Source organism: Marmota monax, unplaced genomic scaffold, assembly GCF_021218885.2.
Source record: "Marmota monax isolate L192 unplaced genomic scaffold, Marmota_monax_Labrador192_F-V1.1 WCK01_AAM20220418_F8-fsc01356, whole genome shotgun sequence".
Taxonomy (NCBI): domain Eukaryota; kingdom Metazoa; phylum Chordata; class Mammalia; order Rodentia; family Sciuridae; genus Marmota; species Marmota monax.
The window spans coordinates 17,749-25,241 of NW_026692765.1; the positions used below are offsets into that span (position 1 = coordinate 17,749).

The 7,493-nt window shown below is 39.1% G+C and overlaps 1 pseudogene; it reads left to right on the forward strand.

The window, feature by feature from the left end:
- The first annotated feature begins 250 nt into the window (after positions 1 to 250).
- On the forward strand, positions 251 to 2,631 carry LOC124094365 (olfactory receptor 1-like; annotated as a pseudogene).
- Positions 2,632 to 7,493: the final 4,862 nt, after the last annotated feature.

The following is a 7,493-nucleotide window of genomic DNA, read 5'->3' on the forward strand; positions in this document are numbered from 1 at the left end:
GAATCTTGATATAATTAAGAAGATTAACATTAAACAGGGACGAAAGGTGGGAGGGAAAGGGAGAGAGAAGGGAAATTGCATGGAAATGGAAGGAGACCCTCATCATTATACAAAATTACATACAAGAGGAGGTGAAGGGAAAGGGGAAAAAAACAAGGGAGAGAAATGAAGTACAGTAGATGGGGTAGAGAGAGAAGATGGGAGGGGAGGGGGGGGGAGGGGGGATGGTAGAGGATAGGAAAGACAGCAGAATACAACAGACACTAGTATGGCAGTATGTAAAAATGTGGATGTGTAATCGATGTGATTCTGCAATCTGTATACGGGGGAAAAATGGGAGTTCATAACCCACTTGAATCAAATGTATGAAATATGATATGTCAAGAGCTATGTAATGTTTTGAACAACTAATTAAAAAAGAATGATGGGGCTGTTAGGGTGATGGGAACTTTTGTTGTTTTTCTCTATTTTCTACGTTTGTGTGACGTGCTTATATTACTTTTAAAACACAAATGCAATTAAAGTTTTTGATTGTGGAAAAAAATAAAATAAATAGTCCAGATGAGATTAGATATCACAAAGGTCTAGGAATGTGGTTTTGTGATAAGAAGTAGAGGAAGTAGCAGAGGAATAAAATGTAGAATATATGGGATGTGGTAGATTCAATTTGCATTGATGGTGACAGAGAAGAATGAAAGAAGTGAAGTTCACAGATTTCTGATTGGATCCTGCATTCCTTTTACTGAAAAGTGAGAGATTAAAAGAGGAGGAGAGTAGTATGGATGCAACAACACAACATGCTGTTTCATTAGGAACCTGTTGAGCCTAAGATGCTTGTGATGATACATCCAAGGGAAGAGGACCATTAAGCAATGGCATACAGAGTTCTGTGGGTGAAACATCTCTGTCTTAATTTAAATGGTAATCTACATATTTGGCATAAATGAGATGTTCTTAGGGTTACACATAGAATTACAAGAAGATAGGGTTAACAAAATATTTGAGGACTATCACTCTAAGATATTATAAATCAGAAACCAATTATAGTTCCTTAGGATGAAAATAGAGGTAAGAGAAAATCCAACACTCCTTTTGTGATAGAAGCAAATAGATAAGTGTTTAGGAAAGAATGACTACTTGGACATGTTTAAAAGAGGGTGAGATGCAGTAATACATGATCATAGAAATTAAGGACACTTGTAAGATGATACTTAATATGATGATGGTGAGATCAACTAGTGTAGAACACATAAAGACTGTGTATGAGAAAAACATGATCATTTTCACTGGGTTTTTAAAGGACCTTATTATTTCTCTTAAAGGTATTGGAGACAGACAATAATGAAAAAAAACCAAACTCACATCTCAGAGTTCCTCCTCCTGGGCCTGCCCATCCAGCCCGAGCACCAAAACCTATTCTATGCCCTGTTCCTGGCCATGTATCTTACCACCATCCTGGGGAACCTCCTCATCATTGTCCTCATTTGCCTGGACTCCCATCTGCACACACCCATGTATTTGTTTCTCAGAAACTTGTCCTTCTCTGACCTCTGCTTTTCCTGTGTCACCATGCCCAAATTGCTACAGAACATGCAGAGTCAAGTTCCATCCATCCCCTATGTAGGCTGCCTGACCCAAATTTACTTCTTCATTTTTTTGGACACCTTGGGAATTTCATCCTTGTGGCCATGGCCTATGACCGCTATGTGGCCATCTGCTTCCCGCTGCACTACACCACCATCATGAGCCCCAAGCTCTGTCTCTCCCTGGTGGTGTTTTCCTGGGTGCTGACCACATTCTATTCCTTGTTGCACACCCTGCTTCTTCCCAGATTATCCTTCTGTGCAGACAATGTGATCACCCACTTTTTCTGTGAAATATCCGCCCTGCTCAAGCTGGCCTGCTCTGACACTCGTGTTAATGAGTTGGTGATATTTGTTGTAGGAGGAATTTTTGCTGTCATCCCATTCTTACTCATTCTTTTGTCCTATACAAAGATCGTGTCCTCCATCCTCAAGGTCCCTTCTGCTCGTGGTATCTACTAGGTCTTCTCCACCTGTGGCTCCCACCTCTCTGTGGTGTCACTGTTTTATGGAACAATTATTGGTCTCTACTTATGTCCATCAGCTAATAATTCTACTGTGAAAGACACTGTCATGGCTCTGATGTACACGGTGGTGACTCCCATGCTGAACCCCTTCATCTACAGCCTGAGGAACAGACATAAAGGGGGCCCTCAGACGGGTCCTTTGTAGGAAGAAAAGTCTCTTCTGAGTATAAAACAGTTTTATCATAATTTTTCATTAGCATTAACATTGATATGAATATTGAAATATTTTCCTAGAATTTTCCCTCACCATGGGAACTTCAGTTGAAGTAACATAGTACATTATTGTTCAACAGGCAAAAGAAAGAAGATTTAACTGAGTGCTGAACTATGAAAGGTCGTTTTGGGACCTGACTTTGCCTTCTTCCTTGTCTTTCCCAGGTGATGCTGTGAAAAGCCTAGGTGAAAGCTACATTTTATGTGCTTTCCAGTTCTTACATTCCTTAAATTATTCCTAGATCTTTCAATGTTATCTCAAATCTGGTTTGACTATGGTACAATTTTTAAATAGTGCTCCATAATCTTATATTGATACTCAGTAACTTCTCTATATCTCAATCTCCCAGCAAAGCTCTAAGATCTTGTACATAATATCCCTGCACAAATTCTGTCATCATTTTATCTCCTAATTTTTCTGTACCCCTTATTTATTTTCATGTCTACCTTGTCTTTTATTCCCTGTCCTGACAATAAATTTTTTCTAATCTGCTGTGCAATAGTGTCATTGAACAATTTTGTGTTCCCTTGTAATTAACTAATCCAGGAACCCTAGAATTTATTGACCCAGGATGGGGCAAAAAGTTAGAGGCTTTGGGAAAATTTTAGTTTTTAAAGTTACCTCTGTTTTGTTTGGTAGTTTTACTTTGCAAAGGATCCTTCTATGTTTTATTGTACCCCCGTGACAATTCAAAGGAAACAGAGAAGATATTATCACTTATTTTCAAACTAACATCTATGAAGTTCAACACTTTCCAGGCCATGCAGTGGGTCAGTTATTAAGGCTGTGTAAGATTAGAGACTGAAGATCCTTTTCATTTTCTCTCACTTCCAAATGAAGGATAGCATCCATTGTTTTTTTTTTTTTTTTTAGTTTTAGCATAACCATGACATGGACTTTTTCTGGCCTTGGTCCGTTCCTTTTCTTAATTGTCTCCTCTGATGATTTTCAAATCCATTCCTTTCATATAGTCTCCTGACCTCACTAGTTTATCTGAAGGTCAGATCTTTCTCCAAAACTCTCAGCTGTCCTTAAAAAAAAAAAAAAAAAAAAAGGTTTGATGCTATATTATTTATTCACTTATTTTAATTTGTTCTTTTTAGGTATACATGACAGTAGGGTATATTTTGACATATTATACATGCATGGAGTATATCTTAGGATTCTATTCTTGTGGTTGTACATGACATGGAGTTTCACTGGTTGTGTATTCATATATGAACATAGAAAATTATGACCAATTCATTCTACTGTCTTCCCTCTTCCTATTCCCACTCCTTTCCCTTCATTCTCCTTTGACTAAACCACTGAACTGGTATTCTTTTATTGTGTGTTAAAATTTACATATCAGAGAGAACATTCAACTTCAGTTTCTTAGGAATTGGCTTATTTCTCTTAAGCATGATAATCTCTAGCAAATTTAATAAAGTCTCCCGGGCATATCTCTGGCTCTGGGGACCACCTTAGTAACAGAAGAAACTATACTTTGCAGGTGCTATTGGGCACCTAGATGTCTCTAGCTCCACTAATGCTCGAAAACAGCGGCAGAAAAACTTGAGATGGAAGGCCTTATCAAGAGTTTCTGTCTATGCTAATGAATGTCAAATGGCATTTCTTAGAAAATATTATATGGTTCAGTTTTTTGGGCATAGTCTTGATGCACAATCACTCTGTCCTCTTTTAGCATCTTATTCAACCATGTCATGAGCCAAATGTGAAACCTTAGCCCCAGTAGAGCCACTGCCAACTAATGGCAAAGCTGAGACTAGAACTCACAGACTGGGGTTTTTTCCTTTGCACTGTTTTTTTTTTTCCTTTGTATGACTGAAAGAGAAAGTGACTGTACTTCCAGGGATCCAGGTTTGGGGGAGGCCAGGTGGCTGGGCCTTGGCACTGGCTGGAAGGTGCCAGCAGCCAAGGCTGCTGGTGAGTCCTTGGTCTATGCTGTTTTCTGTCAGGAGGGCTTGTCTCTTAGGTTGGACTGCAAGGACTCTAAGATCGGTGATGAAGCTTGAACAAAGAAAACAGAGAGGGAAAGGGATTCCAGGGAACTGCTCCTCAGTGCCCTCTGCTCTTCAGCTCCAGTCTATAAGGTGGCAGAGGCCAGGGCACAGATGCAGTTCACCACCCTCAGCTTCGTTGCTGCAAATTAAGACAATGTGGCAAGAGAAAACTCTCTCACAATTTTCTCCTATTCTTAAAGAAAAATGGTTAATAAAAACCTAAGTTTAAATGATGAGCCGGGACATGGCCTGTTCCACTTTCCTTACCTTGACCCTAGAAGGTGCCAACTCAAACGCCACCTTTTTCATTTGTTTCTTAATCTATAGATACGGCTGTATTGTGGGGAATGGTGGGGGATTCAAGTTGATCTTACAGCTCCAGGGGCTGGAAGGGACCAGACCAGTCAGCCATGCTCAGGACCCCATGGCTCCTCCCCCACTCCAGCTATTCCTTATCAAAGTCAAGGGCAGGACAATGAAGTTTGCCAAGGCTGCCCCTGCAGCTTGGTGGGGGCCTGTGGGGGCATTCCTCTACCCAGTTCCAGTATCTGTTTTACCATCAGCCCCTCGTCCACCCCTATTCCCACCCCTCTCCTTTCAGCTGGGCCATGTACCCCTTTGAGAGGAAGAAGATACCCCCACTTAGGGCCACAGGCAGCAGAGTCCTGCCTACTGAGAGGCTGTTGGGAAAGTGGCTCTGTCCTGTACCTTATCAGGATGTTTGGCTGGAAGACTGGAATTTAATTGCCATCATCTTTGATTTTGTGATATTTCTTCTTGGAGGGGTGAAACCCCCTTCCCACTCTTTAGCATGTGTGCCAACTCTCCCCTGTCATGGGTGTTACCCTTCGACACTCCAGCTCAGGGAGTGCTGATGTCCTCATGTGAAGAGATTCCTGTGTGATAGAACCTAAGAAATGTAGCTTGGAAGTGACCCCTGTGACGATGATGTCTCTTTCTTTCCTCTTAGTGAGGAGGTGATTTGTAGACCCTGACTACCTATGTAATGTAAATAGTGTACATTTAATTTATTGCTATGGTAGCATATTGTATTTGTTAATGTATAAAACAAATTCTAAAATGTTGACAAATGTATATTTTGTTGCTTAAATGTGTCTTTGCAGAAACTGACAATAAATAACATATTTTGTGTCCATCAGTATTCAAACTTCTTTGTGTGGGGCCCCAGGCCTGGGTATCACCTTTCAGTTCACTGGAGGTTGCATATTATAGTGTTAACTTTGGCCTGAAAAGCATTTAAATTTTTAAAAAATGAGTCATCAATTTTAAAACTAACTACAACTTTCAAAAATACACCTAGAAATTTTAAGTAAAAATCTCAATTTTCTGTTTCTCTTTAAAAATCAGATGCTGGATCCATTTTTCACGCATAAATTCATCAGAGCTCACTGGAGTCTGTCTTTTTTGGGCGGGACATGATTACGCCACAGTTTTCACTACTCCTTTTTGTCTACCTCTGGAGAATTTTACTCATTGTTTGTTTGCATCTCTAGATATGAGTTTAGATCACACATTTGACTTCATTGTGTCATTTTTTTCCTCTTCCCAAATTCTGAAATTACTGATTTTTTCCTCTTCCCACTTATTTAAGGATTCTTTCATAACTAATAACTTTCTGATTCTATCCTTCTTTGACTCCTAAATTGCCACACTCTTTTTTATACATTGCTTTATACTGTTTGGGTCTATATTTAGAAGTAATATAAAAAATACATTTTTTTCAGAAGTTTGAAGACAAGGAACAAATCTTTGAATATCTGACAGGGATCTTGGGCAAATTACTTCACACAATTTGCATTTTCTTTTATGTATTATCAGAAATCTAACCCACATGCCAAGCATGAGGATAAAAATGAGTTCATAATTGGGGAAGAGCTTTTAAAAAATGGCAAGTATTATTTAATCACCAGAAATTCAATAATATCAATGGTAGCAGATGACATTTATTGCAACCTGACCATGTGGTAATTGTTTTACATATATAGTCAATTTTTTTATAACATACTAGTTCCTAAAAACAACACTGTTTGAAGTCATGCAACCACAGAACTTATAGAAAAAATGGGGATAGACGCATAACACTCAAAAACTTTATCAGTGGCACATAAACATAAAAGGTTATATTTATAACATACTTAATAAAAATGCTAATAATTTTATACATATTTATGATTAAAAATACATAAATATTATAATACACAGACATTTGAGCTTGAAAAAGTCTTGAAGTTTGCTTGTGGAAATGGGTGTTAAAAGGGTTGCCATTTATGAATTATATGAAGACATGGAGGGGATATATTTCTGAAATTGGATGTGTGCCATGCATCTCAGTTTAACTAGGTTCAGTTTTCTACTTCTACACATTTCTCATGGGTTAATTATAAAATCAAAAGTACACTTTGCATTATACTCCAGTCATTCCCTATTGTATCGATTGTGTTGGCATCAATTTCTATTTTTGTTTTTATTTTTTTTGTGGCATTAAAGATTAAACCCAGGAGATCTTTACCACTGAACCACAATCCCAGCCCTTTTTATTTTGAGGCAGGTCTCACTATGTTGACTAGGCTGGCCTCAAACTTGAGATTCTCCTGCCTCAGCCTCCTGTATAGTTGGGATTAGAGGTATGCATCATCATGCTCAGAGAAACCCCTTCTTAAAACTGACTCTATTCTCATTTAGTCATCCAAACAACCCATTAAGATGTGTTATTATTTCCATTTAATGTAAGGGCTCAGAATCAGTTCAGTTTGGGACCCAAATTTCGTAGGCTAATGTCAACATGAAGGTAACAGAGTGTTGACAGTTCTGGATGCATAGAATGCCCCAGTTAAAGTGCATCCCAGTTTTCTCTGGTTTCCCTGCCCAGCTGGCAGTCCCTGTCTTGGAACCCATGTCTGTACCCTTCTGGGCAGCACCCACATTAAGCAGCACCTCTCTGAGCCTGTGGTTTAAGGCTTCCTATTTCTCAGCATTTTAGATTCCTGCTGTTCTGTCACCATAGCTGCAAGTGAAGCATCATCTTTCACACAAATACCCCAGATCTGGCTGTACCTCATAGTTTGGCTGCTTCCTGGGTTCAGCCTTTCTTTCCAGAAGCTGAGATGTCACTTACAGCTGGAGGATTGTGAGGACTAAACAGTTC